This window comes from Anser brachyrhynchus, assembly GCF_964034855.1.
Source record: "Anser brachyrhynchus genome assembly, chromosome: 5".
Classification (NCBI taxonomy): Eukaryota; Metazoa; Chordata; class Aves; order Anseriformes; family Anatidae; genus Anser; species Anser brachyrhynchus.
Genome location: NC_137699.1, coordinates 4,509,570 through 4,530,120, shown reverse-complemented (window position 1 = coordinate 4,530,120; position 20,551 = coordinate 4,509,570). Strand labels below are relative to the sequence as shown.

Below are 20,551 nucleotides of genomic sequence, written 5' to 3'. Positions count from 1 at the left end.
TCTTTGGGCACATGGGGACAGACCACTCCTGAGCCTTTAAGATTTCCTTCTTGAAGAGTGCACAGACTTCCTGGACTCCTCTGCCCTTCAGAACTGCCTCCCAGGGGACTCTGCCAACCAGTGTCCTGAACAGCTCAGAGTCTGCCCTCCAGAAGTCCAAGGCAGCAGTTTTACTGATCCCCCTCCTAACTTCGCCAAGAGTAGAGAACTCTACCATTTCTTGGTCGCTCTGCCCAAGACAGCTCCCGACCACCACATCTCCGACCAGTCCTTCTCTGTTTGTGAACAGAAGGTCTAGCAGGACACCTCCCCGCTAGGCTCACTAACCAGCTGCATCAGGAAACTAAACAGGTTTCCTGTTCCCTAACAGGAACGGGAATCCCTAACAGATATTTCATTACAGAAAATTGTTGAGGAAGAAGTCTTTTTCTTTGTTTTTGCTGCATAATAGTGAATGTGTTTTGATCATCTCCATTTTACACTTGCTTGTCAGTTCTTTTTTCCTTTTTGTTCCTTTTTTTTTTTTTTTTGGCCACAACACCTAAGCATATGATTTATTCAATTTTCATACACTTATAAAAATATTATGCTAGGTGTGAATGCCCAGTAAAATATATAACGATCAGATTATTTACATGAACTGTAACCCTAGAATAATCAGGATTTATTATGTGAATGAAGAGGTTAGCAACTGCCAGTTTGACCTCAATTCTTTGAACAATGTTGCTTGATGAAAAACCTTGGTTATAAAGCTTGTTAGGAGGCTGATGTGGCAGTAGTTATAATAAGGACAAGACAAGGAGGGCTTGAAGGGTATGGAAATTAAATGCAAGCATGCAGCTCTGTCATGTGCTGTTCGTAACAGTTCAGCACAAAAAAAAATCAAAAAAAAAAACCAGAAAATGTGCAGTTACCTACAATGCTCCATATAGTGTTACAATATTGCTCCTATTTTGTAAGGTGTGTTTGGTTTTATATATATTTTTATACGTATGTATATATATATATATACATACATCAATTAGGCTGTCATATATCCATATCAAGACATTTGCTTGACAGATAATATAGGTTCAGGCTTGAATATTACTTGCAGCACACTTCACGTTTCTGGAAAGTAAAATACAAGTGAAACTATTGGTGAAGCAGAAGGCAGCTTGGGGCATAAAAGGAATGGTAAAGGGAAGAGAAGGAGGAACATCTCAAGTATCAAAAAAACTTGTGTGCCTGGGTGCAGTGAACCACGTCCTCTGTCCCAATGAACCTGTACTGATTTAGCCTGGAATTCTGATTTGCAACATATCAAGTATAGCGTTTTCTGAAAAGACTTTTGACCTTTGATAGAGTTAAAATAGTCCACTGTACCTATGGGGACATTAAATAGAATAACCTAGTTAAGATGTTTCATCTTTCATGCTTAATAAGGGATTGATTTCTTTTCATTCCAGTAATATTCTGAGGACTCTCTATTTTGTAACAGGGCAAATGAATCAGTGTGGAAGGCAGAACCGCCTCCTCCTTACTAAGATACTAGAACTTGAAGTAAATTCAGATTTTAAAATGTGATCTATTCTTGTATACTTGGGAGAGCAGATAATTTTTTTTTTCTGTGAGGAAATAAGAAATGTAATTACTTGTGACATTGTTGTAACAGTAAAGTATCTTTCATATTATTTTACACTTTAACTTATCTATCTTCTTTCCTTTAAACTAATTAATCTGTTACTCAAGCCTATCATGACATTTGCTTGATAAGCTGAGACAGGTATGCATGGTGATAGAAGCCCATTTCAAAATTAAGTTTTTGGCAAATAAAACGCAAAAGAAACACAGGCCTACGTGGTGTTATATAGAACATAAAGTCAAGTTCATCCCCTCTACCTCACAGTCACAAATGGATGTGCAATAAGCACTTGTCTGGAAGTTTCATACAGCAGTGTCTTGGCACTCGTGCACCACAAAAAGGCTTGTTAGTGTTCTACCGAATATTTGAGATTACAGTAAAAGATCAAAAGATTTTTTTAATTCATATATGTGTCCACATGCACCATTAAGAGAAAGTAAATCGTAAGTATCTCTTTAAATCTCTCTGACACGCAGTCTTTACAGTTGTAGAAGATTGCTGAGGCAAAATTCCACGATGTTCATAAGTGGAACCTAGTACATGTAGAGGATCAGAGATGTATAACATTTTACTTGCATTTGTTTTATATAAAGGTCTCATAACACAGAAGTGTCATAGCTAGGTAGATTCTTAGATGATCCTGAACATGGTAGTATTTAAAGCTCATAGCAGTCCTGAACGGACAAAAAGCTATTGAAACTCAACATACATTACTGGAATACTCACAGAAGAAACAACTTTTAGCCCAGCTAACAAAATATTTCATTCTGATACAAATAAAATGCCTACTAAATTGTATAAAGAAATACTATTGTCTAGGAAGTTCAACAGTATCTTAAAATGAATTAGATTCATATTGAAAGATACCCTTGAAGTCTTTTAAAATGCATTGGTGCTTATTTTGAGTTATATGCTCTAATAAAGCTGTCATCATTCTGGCTTCCCTTTTTAGCAAAACTTTAAGAATCCCTGTGAACTGGTTTGAATTCATTTTGGGTTGGAGATTCTCTCTCAATCTCAGCAGGGGTAGTAGGCTATGATTCATAACATACGCTTTAGTTGGAGTCTCCTATTCCTATTTGGACTTGTCAGTTTACCTGAATAGTTTTTTTTCTTGTAAAATGCCATAAAAAGTCACTTGATTTACTGAATTCTTGACAGCATTCCATGGTTAGTATTAGGTTTCCTCTCTAAAACACAAATGTAGTTGTAAAATTGACTGTAGAAGAATTTGCTTATTGTGAACAGCAATGTCTAAGGCACAAAGAGAGCATCAGGAAATGCACCCCTGAAGCTCATAGCATTTGATCTAAACTGTACTTTGGTAAGAGGTAGTATGTCTGTTTCCTTATCCTCCCTACTCAGGACCCACTGGCTATTCATCTTGAAATCAATGCCAAAAATCCCATTGACTTCAAGGAAAATGAGTCTGGCCCATATTTTATGAAAGAAGCTAACATGCATAGCAGAAACTTGGCCAAATTCTCTATGCTTTAGTAAGGTAAAATTTCCAGTAATTAAATGGGTCCTTCTTCCTGAAAGTTGATAAATCCAAACATCACCACAAATCTCTGCACTTTCAAGAACTGAAATGTCTGTCTTCCCCTTCATTTGTGGCTATTTCCAATGGATAAGACTGTCTCTGAAACTCAGTGATTTATTTCACTTTAGACCACAGCATTTCTGTTTCTCTTAGACCTGTGACTATACAATATGATAGGATTTCAACAGACTTTTCCACTGGTTTCTTTCTTTTTTTTTTTTTTAAGGAGAGGAAAAAAAGAAGACTACGCATCACTGTATTATAGAAATAATTACAGCTGCATTATTGAAACTGTAATTTTACTAGCCTTGTGCAACCAGAATGTTAACACTGCTCTAAAAATGTACAGAGATATACATCTGCGCTTGAGTTTAACTGCTTGGAAAACTTTGGAATAAATATGAGGATTTTTTTTCCCCCTTCAGGAGCATGATGTGAGTGCTGTTACAGTACTAGTTTTGTTTAAATACAAGACCTGTACTGTAAGCCTTTGGTGGCTGAAAGGTAAATTACATTCATGCAAAACAAAACTGATGAACTACTGAAAGCTGTAGCTGCTGAAATAAATTCCTGTGTGCTAAATTTATGGGAACTATGCACTGTGTACACCACAGTATATTCACTTGCAGATTCAACTTTCAAATGACTTTCATTACGAAAGTAAGTAGCAATATTGTGAGAAAAAGGTCCACCAGTGATGAGTAGAAAGGTATAATTTTGTTGTTGGAAATACTGATGCTCATCAGCATATGTTAAACCTTGTATGGATCAAGGAGCATTGCTTGTTTGTTTATTTTCATTTACTTTTCATTGCTGACATGGAGGTAGTAACAGGGCCTAAAGGCTCAGTTTATGAGGTACCCTACTGTATTAATTTATTTGATGTTGAAATTCAGGGCCTCCAGTGCCAAGGGTTCCTCCTACAGGCTGGCTTTGCTTTGTCTTTTATGAATGTACTTGTTTTCTCGGTGCTGTAACTGCAGTGTCTCCTGTTGCTATTCTACATGTTTTTACATTTTACAATGACCAGCTTACTGAAAAGGAGAGTAAAGGATGAATATTGTCTTCCTTTCTTTGTACAACTTTCTGCAGAGTATAGAATTTTGATACCTAGATAACAGAACAGGAAGACGGTCATTTTATATCTACTCTAGGTTTATGCTAAGTTGTGTAACTGTCTAGCATAAAAGTGTTTAGTATTGATACCTAGGTGTGATTGTTGTACTTCTCACTGCAAATCATATGAAAGACAGCAAGTGTTGGTCTTCTACATGGCACCCACTTCATATAATTGTCTCGCATGCCATTTCCTGTTTCATATTCTAAAATCAGGGAGTCCTTAACAGCTGACAAAGAAACCATGTGTTGAGATGTTATTGTTGAAGAGCAGATAATTCAGACATGAAGTTTGGCATAATTAACTGAAAAAATATGTAGACTCCAGGACAGTCAAGACAAGCTTAAATTTGGATCTCTAATCCCTGTTAGGCATAAGAAGGTTCTCCTTACTGATCCACACCCACTAAGTGAACACAATCATTCTTAGTAACACTGCCAGACCACCAAAAAAAAAGAAAAAAAAAAGAAAAATATATATATTTAAACTTGATTATTTTTAAAGTTTAATGACAAATCCTTTCCCTTCTTCACATTAAAGAAATAAAGGATGTGCTGGAGTCCCATTAAGGGACTGCTTTAGAGCCTGGTTCTCTGAGGCACTTACATTGTTAAAATTTTAATTTTTCATCTGAAATTTTTATTTAAAACACTACTTATAAACAACAACAACAACAAAGTTTCTTATAGTCTTTGGCTTTTACTCTTGCAAAATCTTCTAAGCTTTTTACCTGTCCCAATGAATTCCCTGCCAACTCCCAGAGGCATGTTTTTCCCTTCTTTTGGCCTCCTCTAGTCAGTGCTACAATACTGTGGGAAAGCACTCTCCTTAATGTCCTCCCATGATATTTCGACTAGGAATAGATTTTATATGAAAAGATATGTGACTACGTTCACCTTTGGTGTAAGGCCATGGAAGATATTTCAAATGGCAGTCAATGAGGTAACATCACATAAATTTGGCTCACACAACACACTGTTTAGAAACTGGGGAAATTTGTTACGTAGATGTAAAGCTGGGAGAATGGACTATAACCAATACTTTATGAGTCTCCACCCCTCTTCTTGCTGCAAAATATGATTTTCTTCATAATTAGAAATGATTTGCTAAGTAATTTCTTGGTGTGTGGTTTATTCATTGCAAATGTCTAGCCGGTACAAATGGATGTTTGAGCTGTTTTGCGTAAGGAAATGGGTCAGACATTTCAATCCTAACTGTATGAAAAAAATCTCAGAACCAAGTTTTTAATGTGAATAAGATGCTGCTCAATACAGTGTTACGTATAAGTGTAAGGGTGCCTTGAAGGCTACTACTTCTGGTGTTAGTTGTATCAAATTCCAAGTTCAATGAATAGGTGAATATTCCCATTCGTTGACTAGTCTGCTATAATATTTATGAAAATCTCACCAAGAGAACATGAACAAAGCCAAAATAAAATCAGATACAATATGTATATAGTTAAGGAAAAACTCCTTCCTTTTAGAATTTACGCTCTGAGTGGCTAGGAAGAATGAATTTATTATTCTCATCTTTGTTTTGCAAAGCTCTCTGAAATCAAAGTTAGATTTACACTGCATAAAGCAAGATTTAAACACAAATTTAATATTAATTTACTGCTAAAGATGAGTTTAGCTGAATGAGATGAGAGCCTGCCAAAGAACTGGATGCATCTCTCTTAATTCCTCTTCAGATACCTTAACGAAAGCTAGCTCTGATTCTAGCACTCTTCATCAATGGATCTCAGGCCAGTGGTGCACCTGTGGCTGTTTCCTGTAGTTGGATGGAGAGGTGTATTGCATACGTAGCATTGTCCAGAAAATACCATGTTGGAAATAGGTTTCAGGTCTCCTGATTGCTACCTGATAACTCATTTTATAATAAAGACACCGTTAGCAGGTGGACCACAGACATTTCCTTTGATCTCTGCTTGCTCACTCTTGCTTATTTCTAGTGCCCAAATTTGATGCTGTGAATGAGGAAAAATAAATTGTTTAAGTTATTTCACATGAAGCCTGAACCTGCAGTATTCCCCTCTGTTCTTACACAGGGGGTTCTCTAGCCTCAGGGCTTTTAAAATTGCTTTATTTAAGAAACAAATACTATAACTTCTTTGCAAAATCTTGCTAATTGCTGTTGTTGGTTCAACGCCCTCCACAGTTTAGATACACTTATGGATTTGTTGTCTTGCAAGGAGTCTTTAGAGAACCTGCAGTAAGCAGAGGTAGATTCCTTTCAACAGATACCCTCCTGGATCATAGAATCATTAAGGTTAGAAAAGACCTCCAAGATCATCTGGTCCAACCATTCCCCTACCACCATAATCACCCACCAAACCATGCCCCTAAGCACCACTTTCCTTAAACACCCCCAGCGACTGTGACTCCACCACCTCCCTGGGCAACCCATTCCAATGCCTAACTACTCTTTCTAAGAAAAAATGACTACCAATTTACAACCTAAACCTCCCCTGTTGCAACATGAGATGTTTGACCTTTTTTTTTTTTTTTTTTTCCCCTGTATTAATTTTAAAAAGGGACCTCTATTACAGAGATTTTCATGGTTTGTTCTGAAATCTGCAGATGGATTTCTTGCTCATGTTTTTCTATTATGTGACACTGCTTGGTATTGTTTTCATGAATACAGATAGAATAAGAATTCTTATTGCATTGGTATCACTTTTATCTTTGAGAAAGCACATGAAATAATTTTTTTTTTTTTATTCAGAAACACCTTATAGTATAATGCTTAGACACTAGATTAATTATCACAGGCACTCGGCTGTTCATGAACAGCTCTAAGGAATGATGAAGTCAGACGGTCAGATTAACATCTAAAAGAGTGAAAGTTACCAAATTAATACAGACTCAAATAAACCTTTCTCATTTTTTCTTTTACGTTTTTAGGTCTAGCACCTGAATGGCGTATCATAAACCTGCAACTATCAATGAAACTTAGCACTTGCAATTTCAGGGAAATACACTGTATTTGTTTAAGGAACCCTGAGTGGGCCAACTGCAGGTATGTCCTTGAATTTTGTATGTGGAAGGTAAGTAGGATCAGTGGAAGACTGATCTGGAAGTGGCTGAGACCGTGATGATCACATGGGCACTGTGCTTTATGTGCTTTGTGGGCTTTCAGCCTGTGCATCATCACGTTATGACACTGAATATCTGTCACCTTTTAATAATTTGGCACTTCCTATCTACAGGGGAATACTTCCAAATTAAGCAATGGAATTATTTTGAAACTAGCCATGTATTAGCTGTCTTTGAAAGAACTGTGCTAATGCACAGCACCGATCTATTGGAAAGGAGCAGAAATGCAAACAGAGATAATCTAGGTTATTACATCTTGTTGTTATTTTAGGACTATACCACTATCTATTTTCAGCATATAAATATGAATAAATAAATAAATATTAAAAAACTGTGATGCTCTACTTTCCACTGACCTGCATCCTCTGCTTCTGTTCACTCTAATTGGCACTTACAGGTTTGGGCCCTTACAACTGCCATGAGAATGAATTAATTTGATGTGTTTTAAGCTCATGGTCCTATCACAGTTTAATTACAAGAATAAATTAATTTTGAATCTTTTTCTGTCCTTAAAAATATACCTTACTTTAAGAACCAAAAAGGGGTGATAGTTCCATTCTCATTACATCCCTGGGATTGCCATGAGAAATAAAATAATTAATATCTGTGCTTATTCTGTATCATTAGTCTTTGTCCTAGGAATGGATTAATGAGAATATTCAATGAGAATCAGAACATCCTGGCATTCACTTCTGTGAAAACTCATTCTTGTGTCAGAGACTGTAATGAGGACTGAAGGATGAGTACAATTAATTCACAGCAACCTTAAGGTTGTAGTGAGAACAGAAAAGGTACATCATTCCAGACTGATGACCAAGATCATAAGAGAAGATGAAGAATGAGTAAGAGAAGATTGAAGTAAAAACATTTTAAATCTGCATTTTAAAGCCTTTGTTTGACAGTGTGTTTTTAAAATCCATGTGATTTTAAAATCCATGTTAGTTTTTATTGACTACAGTTTTCATTCCATTAGTGGGCTTTTTTCACCTATCCTTCCCAGATGTTTCTTCAGAACTAAGCAGTTACTTATCAAACTGATTTTTCCCAACTCTCCCAGGTAAGAGGTTGGCAAGAAACAAAAGAAGACTAAATTATTTTTTGTATTTCACAAAGGCTAAGAAACAACACTGTGGAACAAAATGACCTTTAGAGTAATTTCCTTGGTATCCATGGGCTTGAAACAAACACAGTGATTTTGGCTCAGTATAGATTTCTTACGTAGTCTTTGCTGCAGTGATTAAACGATATAGTACTGACAGGGGTGCTCATTTTCTGAACTACTCACAATACAAAATAAAACACAGCAGCTCACGTAATCATGGAGTGTTTGGGTGGGCAGAAAGGAAGAGACACTAGCATAGGAAGACAAGAAGATTGTATGGCTGATTAGTTCAATGTTTATGTTAGGCCTTGCGTCATGTGTGTTGTGGGTATTATGTGTGTTGTGGAGCAGTGTCCTCGCAGTTGTGTAAGTGTTGCTGGCTTTAAGTAACAATTACTGATATAAAATAATACATGGTAGCAAGAAATTAAATGAGTGCATCTCCCTGAAAAATGCTTAAAATGGGTGCTTTGCTTTTGATTAATAATTAACATTGCTTAGTTTCTGTAGGCTTAACAGAATTGTTACAACAGCATGCCCACTCCATTATATTTTAGGTAGTGTCAGGTTTTCCATTATTAAGCCCTGTATTTTTATTTTTAGTTTGTTTGGTAACATGGCCATAAAAATTGACTCCAGCCATGAACTTGCCAGGAAAAGCTCTCAGTTTAGCAGAGTTTTTTTTTTTTTTTTAAATAATTTTTAAATACCTCAGCTATTTGATGGTTTGCAGGGGGAATGGAAGCCTGGGCTAACTCTTCATAGAGAGAGCTCTAGTGATGAGAACATGGCCTTCTCACAGAACGCTGTGGTTTATGGCATTTATTTCCTGTCACAGAAATGCTGCTAGAAGTTAAGTGGGGAAACTTGAAGTGAGAAGCTTGACAAAGAAAGAGAGGCTTCATACCCTTAATGCCTGATTCAGTATTAGAATATATCAGTTCTTCTTTGTTGCTCCTTATATGTAAGTCAGAGCTGAAATTAAATTTAAGTTGAAGGTATAAGAGAAAAAAAAATACTGGAAAAAAAAGACAGTAGGGCCATAGTGGTGAAATATGGACCATCACTGAAGAATGTAGCATCCAGTGACAGGATGGGAGGCAGTGAACACAAACTGAAATACAAGAAATTGCACTTAAATACATGAAGCAACATTCAGACTGTGAGGGTGGTCAAACACTGTAACATGTTGCCCAGAGAGGTTGTAGAGTCTCAACACTTGGAAATATTCAAAACCCAAGTGGATGTCGCCCTGGGAACCATGCTTTAAGCAGGGAGTAGACAATCTCCAGAGGTGCCTCAGCTATTCTGTGCATCTATGAATAATAATCATAATAATAGTAACAAAATGACAGGGAACAAGATTGAGACTTGTCCATGTTTTCTCTCCTTTACATTGCTTGCTACCTGGTGCAACAGCCTCAGTGAGGGAAAAGATGCGTGTGGTCAAGCAAGTGGGAGAGGACTGAGCTCAGTTTTGAATCCTACTGAGAGAATTCTTTGCGTTGAATATTGCCCTGAGCTGAGTAAGTGGGTTTCCAGAGGGCCATGGTTTAATGCATTCTTTACTGAAGTAGTGCTCTTCATGCAGCAGTGCTTATTCTTTCATATTATTCCAGGTACCAAGGAACTGACATCATGCAGAGACACCAGTCAACATGACGTCAGGTTGCTGAACAGTATTCTCTTTTTGCAACTCAAGGTCTACTTAGCCAGTGGTGTTAGAGGCTTAAAACTTGACATTTTGCAAGCAGGTTGACACTCCAAACCAGGAGCTTTACAAAGATCTGTACCTTGACAGAAGCCTAGCATGGAAACCTAATTATCTTATGAAGGACACAAACCCTGTAAGAAATACTACTCATGCTAGAGATGTATTTAAGAAACTGAACATACTGGCTTATTCTTTGACAGCAGGCCCTCTTGGGGAAATAGGCACACAGTGCAGGGGAGGTCAGCCTGCATTCAAAGGCTTGAGAATTTTTTACTACCCTAGCAAAATAAGAGAAGGGGTGAACTATGATGTCACTGCAATAACTGAAAGAGATGGCTCTGGCTATCGAAAATCCCACCTCTGTAACAGTTATTACTGGCAAAGAGTAGTGGATGGAAGTAGTCCCTGAGCAATCCTTTGTCCCAAGTCCTCCCTCACTTGCCCAGATGCAAGTGTTCAGAATATCCTGCAAGCCAGCTAGTTAGTCTCAACGATTACCCAGCTATTTTCTACAACAGGAGTTCATAAAGGCTCCTGGGAGGTCAGGTTAGTCAGAACATCTTTGGGGTAGTGAAATAGGTTAGATCCCCAAATGATCCCTGAAGATATATAGTGTTATGGTGTTTAAAACCCTCTTTTGCTTCTCCATTGTGCCGGTCTCTGGTGCAAAAACTAGAGCCTTTGCAATTTGGACCCCAGTCCTTGCAGAAATAAACCACAGTGCAAGATGACCTTAGAAAACTGTTCCTTTGACCACAACAGAACTGGGGAGTACATTTTTGACACAACCTCCTTCTATCTGATTCACCTACATTTTAAAAATAAAACTACCGATAAAGCCTCGCTCTCCCCACCCCTATTTTTTTCTGAAACTCTGTAGTAACACACAGAGACTGTTGCAAGTAAGGTTTTGTGTGTGCACACATGCGTGTACACATTAAACTGATACATTTAATTAATGAAGACACCTTGGGGCTTAGGTCTCATCTTGAAATCACAGTATAAAAAATTAAATGTGTGTATAATGTGTGAATGGTTGCCACTGAAATCTGTAACCCATGAAACATCAGCTGTATTCCTACTTAAGAAAGTGTTTTAAATAATTACATAATATGACTGTGATAATACAGTAATAGTGCTACAGTAGCAGCATGACTTTGGCAAAAATAAATAAGGAGGAGATATATGTCTTCTTTTTTACTCTGAAGTATGCAGTACAAACTTCTCTCATTGTTTTCCTTGCATGCATACATGGGAAGTTTGTTAAAGTGAGAATGGTTTCACTGTGAGCATGTGCAGTGACTAGAAAAAAATGTTGAAAAGTATTTGGGGCATCTGTGCTCTACTTTAAAGTATGTACAATTATAAATAGTAATTGACATAGCCAAAACAAGGCATATTTCAGAAGGTTATCACAGAGGGAATCACATTTTCTTTGTATTGCAACAAAGATTTTTTCAGGTGCTTTGGCACCTGGGAGAATTCACATCATGTTGAGGATCCAAAGCTCTCTGTGCACTATAAAGACTAAGTACCATACAGTAGTATTTGTAAAGATTGACACTTGCTTGTGGGAATAAGGAGTGGAACTTGGAGGAAATTGGCCAGAGCATGATATGTAAAATGATGAGGATGATGACAACACACCTTTATTCCTAGCCCTTAAGTCAGGAGTTCCTAACTGCTGGATTTCAACTGAAGTTAGATACTTCAACTGGAATATAATTTTCTCGGAAAGACAATGAGGGAACCCTGTTTCCTTATTTGCCAAGAGAAGGCTTCCATTCAGTTTTGCGGAAGTAGTTTTTAAGTGAGGGAGAACTGGTGCCTGGTTATGTTTTCTAAATCCCTGACAAAATGCCCTAAAACTGTGGGCAACAGAGTGCACATTCTGTATTTTCTTTAGCTCATTTGTTGTGTAGTGTGTAGTAAAAATTGCATCTTCACTGTACTGTAGTTACCTCATGGTATATGGAACCAGCTTGTTTGGCAAAATTTGGAATTTCATCTCCAGTGAGTAGGTTGATGATTAGAACAACTTTCAGCTGCTACGCTACTTTCAAGTAGGGAAAACCAAGTGCAGTTGTGGATTGCTGGGGCTGTGTGTTTGTCAAGGAAAAAGGTCTCTACCATACTTTCCTCCCTCCACAGTGTTAATCACATTTTCTTTCATTGTGTGTATGTGTATAGATAGAATCGCAGAGTAGTTTGGGTTGGAAGGGGCCTTTAAAGATCAAATGGGCAGAGGTGTCTTTCCCTAGATCAGGTTGCTCAAAGCCTCATCCCATGTGATTTTTGAATACTTCCAATGATATGACAACTATCACTTCTCTGGGAAATCTGTTTTGATGTCTTACCACACTCAAGATAAAAAAAAAAAAAAATCTTCCTTATATCTGATCTAAATCTACTCTCTTTCAATGTAAAACCATTACCCTTTGTTCAGTTACAGCAGGTCCTGGGGAAAAGTTCTCCATCTTTTTTTATAAGCCTCCATTATGTATTGAAATTTTGCAATAAAGTCTCTGTGGAATTTTCTCTTCTCCAGGCTGAACAACCCCAACTCTCTCAACTTTTTTTCCACAGGAGACGTGTTCCTCTGCTCATTTTCATGGCTCTTCTCTGGACCCATTCTAATAGGTCCATGTCTTTCTTGCGCTAGGGACTCCAGAGTTGGATGCGGTATTCCAGATGGGGTCTTGCAAGAGTGGAGCAGATGGGGAGAATCACATCCCTTGACCTGTTGCCCACACTTCTTTCTATGCAGCCTAGGGTATGATTGGCTTTCTGGGCTGCAACCGCACATTGCCAGCTCATACCCAATTTTACATCCAATACATCCAACAGTATACCCCAGTCCTTCTCCGCAGGGCTCCTCTAAATCAGTTCATCATCCAGACTGTACTGATAATGAGAATTGCCCCAACTCAGGTGCAGGACCTAGGTTGCTTACGGATTGACACTGGAATGCAAGAAGTCACTCACATTAAATGAAATTCATTTTCAACTTTACTAGTATTGAAATCTAATCAATGTCTGGAAACTGTAGCATTTATTGACTAGTTCAGGTGCAGAAGCCTACCCGTGTGGATTTCAGTACAGAATGGAAAGTGATTTGACTGTTGCCTACTGAGAGAGACTCTCGTCTTAAAGTTGTTTCCAAAGAAGGAAATGTACCTTTTTTGTAATCTGATAAAGTGAAATAATTGCCATCATAGCTGAGTTTTCCCATGTGGTTTAGATACTATTTAGTACTGTTCTAGTTCTATCATAGGAAATGAACACAAAGAAGTGTGTAGTTAAAAACAAACAAATAAACACCATGCAGTGTTACTCTTAAAGAAATTCCAAAAGCTCTGTGAGAGACACAGTTTTTTGATGTAACAATAAATTATATGAGTGCGAGCTCTGAGTCTGAGTGCATGTGCTAGTTTCACATTGTTCTTTAAAAATACTTCCCATCATATTTACAAATGACATCCCAGGCATTTCTGACAGAAGTGTGGATATCTGAAAAGTGGTCTGAGGAAAACATAGTACCAAATGCAAATACCTGCTCCAGTGCCCTTCTGGGAATTGGTTTATTAAGGAAAATTAATAACTTATTTTGTGGAAGGAAAAACATTTTCTATCATCAATTTTCATTTTAGTTTATTGCATTTTCTTCAGTTAGTGGCATTCTGGTGAGTGGGCTGAAAATCTTGCTTTTTAAAAGTGACTAGTAACTAATATAGGTGAATAGTAACAGGAACTCATTTTTTTTCAAAGTTTTTGGAAGGGTGAATGCTCATACAAGCAAATAGTTTGGCACAATCTTCAGTGTGTGCACATGAAAATACCGGTTAATACTATCAAAATGTGACATTTAGTTGTTTCTGTTTTTTATAGAGCCTGCCTGTTCTGCAGCTGTTCCTTATTACGCAAGCTGACTTGAAGCTGAAGTGTAAACATGAGAAGAACAGAATAGTAGTACTATCTTACCTGCTCATTTGATTTTCCAAGTTCCACATATCAACCCTTGCAGTGAGTATAAGTCTTTCTAGTACAAATCTAGCCCAAGAGCAATCCAAGGTAACACTAGCCCTAATAATAGACACAGCAGGCTGATGTTAGTCACAGAAGTCACAAACTATTAGGCGTCTGCTGTTACAGACTGTGGTCTTACTGTATGCTAAAACCCATTCAAAACCTTAAATATAAATCTTTCCAAATATACAAATACATTATTGCTGGAAGTAGGGGGAGGGGGGGAGAGGTGACTAGTTTGTCATCGAAGTTCTTGGAGAATAAGAATTTCTAATGAGAAATTATTACACGCCAACTTACCTTGTTATGAAGATTTTTATATGGAATTTTGAAGGGCATAAGATCCCCCCTCTTATCTTGTGCTATAAAACAAAACACCATAGCTCTAGGTGAGTATTAAGTGTTGCCCACAACCCTGACAGCTGGACCGTACAAGTGTTGATCCTTATTAGATGAAAATATATGGAAGAATAGTTACCCATAAAGTGGCATTGTTTATCACCCTGAAAGTGCATCAGCACCAATTCCTAAGCTTATCAGGCCATGCCACCTGGATGAGAACTATCCTGTTCTTCACATTCACCTGCTCAAAACCCACACTACAGATAGAAATTACTGGGAGTCTTCAGGGTAAAATGTTAGAAACTCTCGCCTGAGGAAGCAGGAGACATGATGAGCAGGAGGGGGCAGCTTCAATGGTTCTTCAGTACAATCTTTGATGTGCAAGTCTGTGGTCTTCAAGACAATATACAGTTCAATATTCTAAAAAGCTAGGTGAAGAACAATTTCCTTTTTCTTTATTGAAATGAAGATCCTTTGAACTAGTGGCTTATAAAATAAGGGGGAAATGTCTGTACCTTCACAGACATCACGTAATTTTGGAGGTTTCTTCAAATGAACGATTTCTAAAATGATACAGTTCTGGTTCTTACTTTGTAAATCCTCTTCAAAACCACTATCAATGTCAATCAAAGAGCATTCAAATCAAGCTGAAAGCGATCTCAGTTTGCGGTTCTGAGATGTCCATAGTAATTCCAAGTACTGGACTGTTTTTTTTTTTGTTGTTGTTTTTTTTTTTTTTTTAGACAGGGAGAGTCATGCTGAGTGGGTTTGGAAAGACAACCTAGGAAGAGATTTACTTTGGTGTTTCAGTTTGCATTAGGCTAAATGGATGTTTTAGATATCTTGCTAAGGAGGCAGACACTGGAACGTTAAAATTCCTTTTCTTTCATTCTGGGAAGACAACATCAAGCTGTGTACTCCAAAATTGTTGAAAAAAATAATGGACAAACAGATGAAGGGGAAGTTTTTGTCATTCTTAAGAGAAGAGAAAATTAGATATGACTAATGATGTTTCCAGTGGTATCTAGTGATCCAGCTGAGACTGGGATTTCATAATTCTGTACACTGTTTGTATATATACTAAGAGACAGTTCCTACTCAGATAGAATCTAAGCAGAGAATAAGACAAAAGGGGAGTGAAACGCTGTGGTATTAGCCTGAATTTTAGGACTAAAAATCTCTCAGCAGATTAAGTGTGTATCAGACCTGGGAACTGAACCCCACTCAGTGTCTCAGTGACAAGGCCAACAGCTCTAAGTTTAAGAGAAGGAATCATATGGGTAACCTTCCAGAGCATGAAATAAGTGTCGGATTATAATTCCAACTTCACATTTTTTACCTAAACCAACCCAGAAAACCAAACCTCTTGAGGGTCTCTCAACACTTTTAATGCACCCATCAGTACATATTCCAAACAGCATGTGTATGCAACAGACAATAGTGATTGTTGTGGGTGGCAAAATACACAGTGGGTTGCAGTAGCAGGGATTACATCCTGTATCTTTTTAATATAATACATGGCTCATATTTCAAAAACTACAGAGTGTAAAATATGACTTTGATTAATATTTTCATCCAATCTAATGCCTTCATTTGTTCCATTGTTTCATTTTAAACAATAGTATGCAAAAGATTCCGATGTTATGTCAGCTGAAGCTTAGCAACTGCTATTATTGATTATAGCCTTAATGGAAACTTCTCAGCAGTTTACAGTATTTTGTTAGGATATTTGAAGAGACCCAAAGTACAAAAGAAGCAAAGCTAGGTTTGGCAAAGAGCCTTTCTTTTGTCTCTGAAACTTTCTGCAGTAAATTTAGAACAGAAGAGCATTTCTCTGGAGTAAAAATATATGTATTGCTGGCTACAAGTGTATGTTTGCTGCCTCACCATTTTAGAATTAGATGATGGACTTATTTAGTAGATATTGGATAGTAAAAAAGTAAACCCCATAATTTAAAACGTTCCACATTACCACATTCCAAGAAAAACATGGATCAGTGAAAAAAACCAGCAGTATTGTAATAAGAAAACAACTAGGTGCATTTTTTCCAAAACCTAAACCCAGAAATCTAAATGTATGAGTTACTGGCTAAAAATGCCATTTTCATGTCTCTGTTTCCTCATAAACTGAAAAAAAACAAAACCAACCTAGACTTCAGAAAATAAAAAAACAAGATCTAAGACTCCAGGTCAAAGCTTAGATCACCACTGTAATTTTATGATAATCCTTTTTGAATCTTAATGTTGCTTTTTAAATTTTATAAACGTGCTTTTTTATAGGAGATTTATCATTAGAGCAATTTTGTTTTGTTTTATTTTGATGTAAGATATTTCTGGTAGTGTTTTTTAAGGAATTGTAGTAGTTACTTTGACCAAAGGATTTCTATCAATGTATTTCCTGCACTGGCTTTGTTACTGAATCTAGGAAAGGGGTCACTCTTGATGTGAGCTACAGCAAACTGCTGACACGTAACATGCACCCCATTTCAGCAGGATACACGAGTCTCTGATTACTTGACATCTATTTCTGATTGTTTCCCATTTCTAAGTATCAATTGTAAGTTATGACTATGCAGTGAAATGCTTATACTTATGTTCAACTTTAAGCACATGCTAAAATTCCAGTCTAATTCTCTAAAACACTAGCTTAATTTGAGTTTTACTGAGTCATAACTGCAGTGGTTGGAAGTGAGAATGGAAGATAGTGGGAAGATTAAAGGAAGAGAACACTTTAGACAGATTCTTGAACCCATGCTCTTCTGAAGAGTGCTGAAGTAGCTTTGCTTTGGCTTTCTGAACAGTTTTGCAGGGCAAGGGAAAATTTGTACCTGTGCAAGAAAATATGATGGACATAACTTCACAGGTATTTGTTCAAAATAAAGAGGGTCCCTGAAAATGGAACCAGAAAAAAATCATTATGAGAAAGGTAGGGCATACACAGTAGAGGTGTAAGGAAGTTGAGATGTGATTTTCTCATCCTGCTGGATGTGAGTATGCTCCTTTGTGTAGTTTACCCTTTTTTGAACTTTCAAGGAAAGATTTGTAATCTGAGAGACGGATTGGAGATGGATGACTTTATGGATTACAGCTATGGATGTCAATAGAATAAGGTATGTCGCAGTCAAGGATTCTGTTGCCTCCACTAGGCTCTACTGCTGTCTTCGTGTCTTTGGGAGGAAAATGTTCCTTTCTCTTAACCCTGTGCAAAATCGTGCACCAGTGACTTAAAAGGACTTAAATCCCATAGAAGTCTCATGCCTCTAAATAACTAAACCACCAGCTGTTTTCTAAAGAGCAATTTCTTTTATGTCTAATCTTTCTTGCTTTATGCATGTGGAAGGAATAGAATAAGAGGACTGAAATGCTACTCACTTGTTTGTACATCTATATGAAGATACTGGTATGTGATGGTCTCTAATATTTCAGTCACTTCCCAGTGATAGCACTGTTCCAGACTTCATATCTATTTATCTTCCAATAGCACACAATATCACTTGGGGGCAGAATATATTTTTAAATATAATTAATTTTGGTGGAGTGAGGACAAAGAGGATTCCTGGATGCTGGATATGCTCAGCTGTTTGAGCTCTTGATGTTTGTTGATAGTCAAATATTAATCAGAAGGATATAACATGTAAAATAAAAGTACAATCAACTTTCTGATTACCTCTTTTATCTCCCTTTTGAAAGCTAGGCAAAAGGCAGGCTCTTAACGATGCTCAGTGCTTTGTATAACTCCATGACGGACCAGAAAATAGCACCAAAATGTGGTGTGTCAAATGCATCTCCCTTAGGAGGCTCAGTGTGACTACTCCATTATGTGCCCTGACCTTCACTGCCTGAAGGACAAGTTTTGTTCTTGAATGTGTTTCTTTCGACCTTTGCTTTGCCCGTTTTTCTGCCAGCGTGCCAAAAGCAACTGTTGAAATAACTAGGATTATTTTATTCTGTGATGTGCAGAGAGAACACAGAGCTTTTATTAAACGAATAGAAGTACATTTAATGAATTATAGCCCTTTAAGGTAAGGAATATTGTTTGGTGAATGATGCCCTCATATATAGAAAATACAAGATCTGATTCCAATTTAAGCCATAGGTTTCTTATGTAATAATGGGATTAATCACTAAAACACTTATTATTTAAGCTTGTAATGTGATGTAAGGTTAAAGTGATGCTTCTAAACAGCTTTGGAGTCTGTACAGCATGTTACCATCTTCATCTGAACATCTACAGACACACATTGCTTACCCTGTATACTGGGCTGTAGGGCACTGCTGTGAGCTTTTCAGTGTTGGAACTTACCTTCAGGAACATGTAATATTTATTCAATAAGGTGGTTGGCCCGTATGAAAAGTAGGTCACATTTACTGTGATGAATAAGGACACTTCTTGGAGTCTGAGTTTTTAAACAGGGTGCCTAACATCTTAAGGACTGTTAGGAGTTTTAAACAACTTTGTATCTAAAGAAAGTCCATATATACATTAGGAATATTATCAGTGTTCAGCACCAATGGCTGGCATGTATTAAAAAAAAAGTCAATTCATATGTACAGGTTTACTGAATCACTGTCTTTTTCCAAATTTTTCTCTTCTAACCTTTACCCTCTTCTCATCTTTTCTGTTTTCACCTTAATTTATATGTGCTTCATTTGCCTTCCCTTCCTCCTTTTCTTTTCACTGGCTTGTAAGCAGAAGATGGAACAGGGTAGGTTGCTTCCTTTTGAAGCAAGGTTTTTAATATCTGATGTTCAGTTTTTTGAAATTAGGCAAAATTTGTTACAGCCAAAAAATGGAAGCATCTTTAAATCAGCAGGTTATTGTTATAAGGACTGCATCTGCAGTTCATATCCTGCTAAGTGATATGATTTTTTTTATGCAGTTGATAGGAAAATTGAAGTGTAAAGCACACCCACCAAAAGGCTTAAGGCCCTTGTGCAGTATAAAGTCATTTTGAATTATGTTATACTGAAAAACTACCCTCTAAAGAGACAAAGAAATTCAATTTATGGAGTCCAAATGGGGGGAAAGCCTACAGGAGAAAATTATTTAAAAAAAAAGTGAAGTCAACAAAATACATTTTTGTTTTTGGCCAAAGAAACTCTTTTGCTCATTGCATTACAACTTAACAAAAGAAGAAGCTGGGTTATTGCCTGAATGATAAATCCTTTGTGAGGCATTGAAGCTCACTGCACATTATTCCTGCTTTTCCCCTCACTTAACTGTGCTGTGGTTTTATGAGTTACAAGCAAAATGTGCACCTCAAGTCAAGCACTCTTAAAAAACCCAGCAATATAATCTATTTAGAGAAGGCCTGAAGCATTTTTCAGAACAAGTGCATCATTTTAAAATTTTTTCCTTGGGGAATTATTTCAAAAAAAATATGTATTTTTGGGGATTTGTACCAGGATATTTCTTAATTATTGCTGACATGTCGCCCATAACACCATCGGCTCCGTCAAAGGGCAGGAAAAAAGAATGTCTTCCTTAATCATGAAGTATAAACCAAATAAATTTAGCAACTACCTCGTGCTATTGAAGCAACAAATTGATGCCTTCAGAGCTCCCTAATGACTTAAATATAAAAAGAAAAAAATAACAGGAAAAAAAAAAAAACCTGCATGTTGCCAGGATGGAAACATCAACTTTTGGGGGGAACTTTTTAGAGCTACCCACTGACTCAGAGACCCGCAGTGACTCAGTGACCAAAGATTTTCTAGTCAGTCAGCAGAAGCATTTAAATTGTGAAAGTAGCTAAGTGAATCAGAGGTATAGTAAATAAAGCCTTCAAGGAATCATGATCAGGGTTCCAGTTCTGCACATATTTAATACCTAGAATAGCATTTAATAGCATGAGTTATCTTACTATTTTGGACAGGACTATTAAAAATAAAGAATAAAAGCTAAGTTGTTCCACAACACATTAGTAGAGAGTGTCCATTCAGTGTGTTCTAAATCATCTGCAACTTTCTGTACAACAGCTCCCTTGA

General features: G+C 37.1%; 1 protein-coding gene and 1 long non-coding RNA gene across 3 annotated transcripts in view; one reads left to right on the top strand and one right to left on the bottom strand.

The window, feature by feature from the left end:
- SOX6 (SRY-box transcription factor 6) overlaps positions 1-12,968 on the top strand; it is a 484,589-nt gene extending 471,621 nt beyond the window's left edge. The window contains exon 15 of the transcript XR_013952300.1: positions 7,188-12,968. The gene's annotated coding sequence lies outside the window, so the exon portion shown is untranslated. The remainder of the gene's footprint in view (positions 1-7,187) is intronic.
- The window catches only part of LOC308196644, a 79,170-nt gene that overhangs the window by 25,002 nt on the left and 33,617 nt on the right, over positions 1-20,551 (bottom strand). Inside the window, exon 3 of one of the 2 annotated variants that reach the window (XR_013952319.1) lies at positions 1,017-1,110. The exons of the other annotated variant lie outside the window; for it this stretch is intronic. This is a non-coding gene — a long non-coding RNA (uncharacterized lncRNA). The remainder of the gene's footprint in view (positions 1-1,016; positions 1,111-20,551) is intronic. 2 annotated transcript variants of the gene reach the window in all.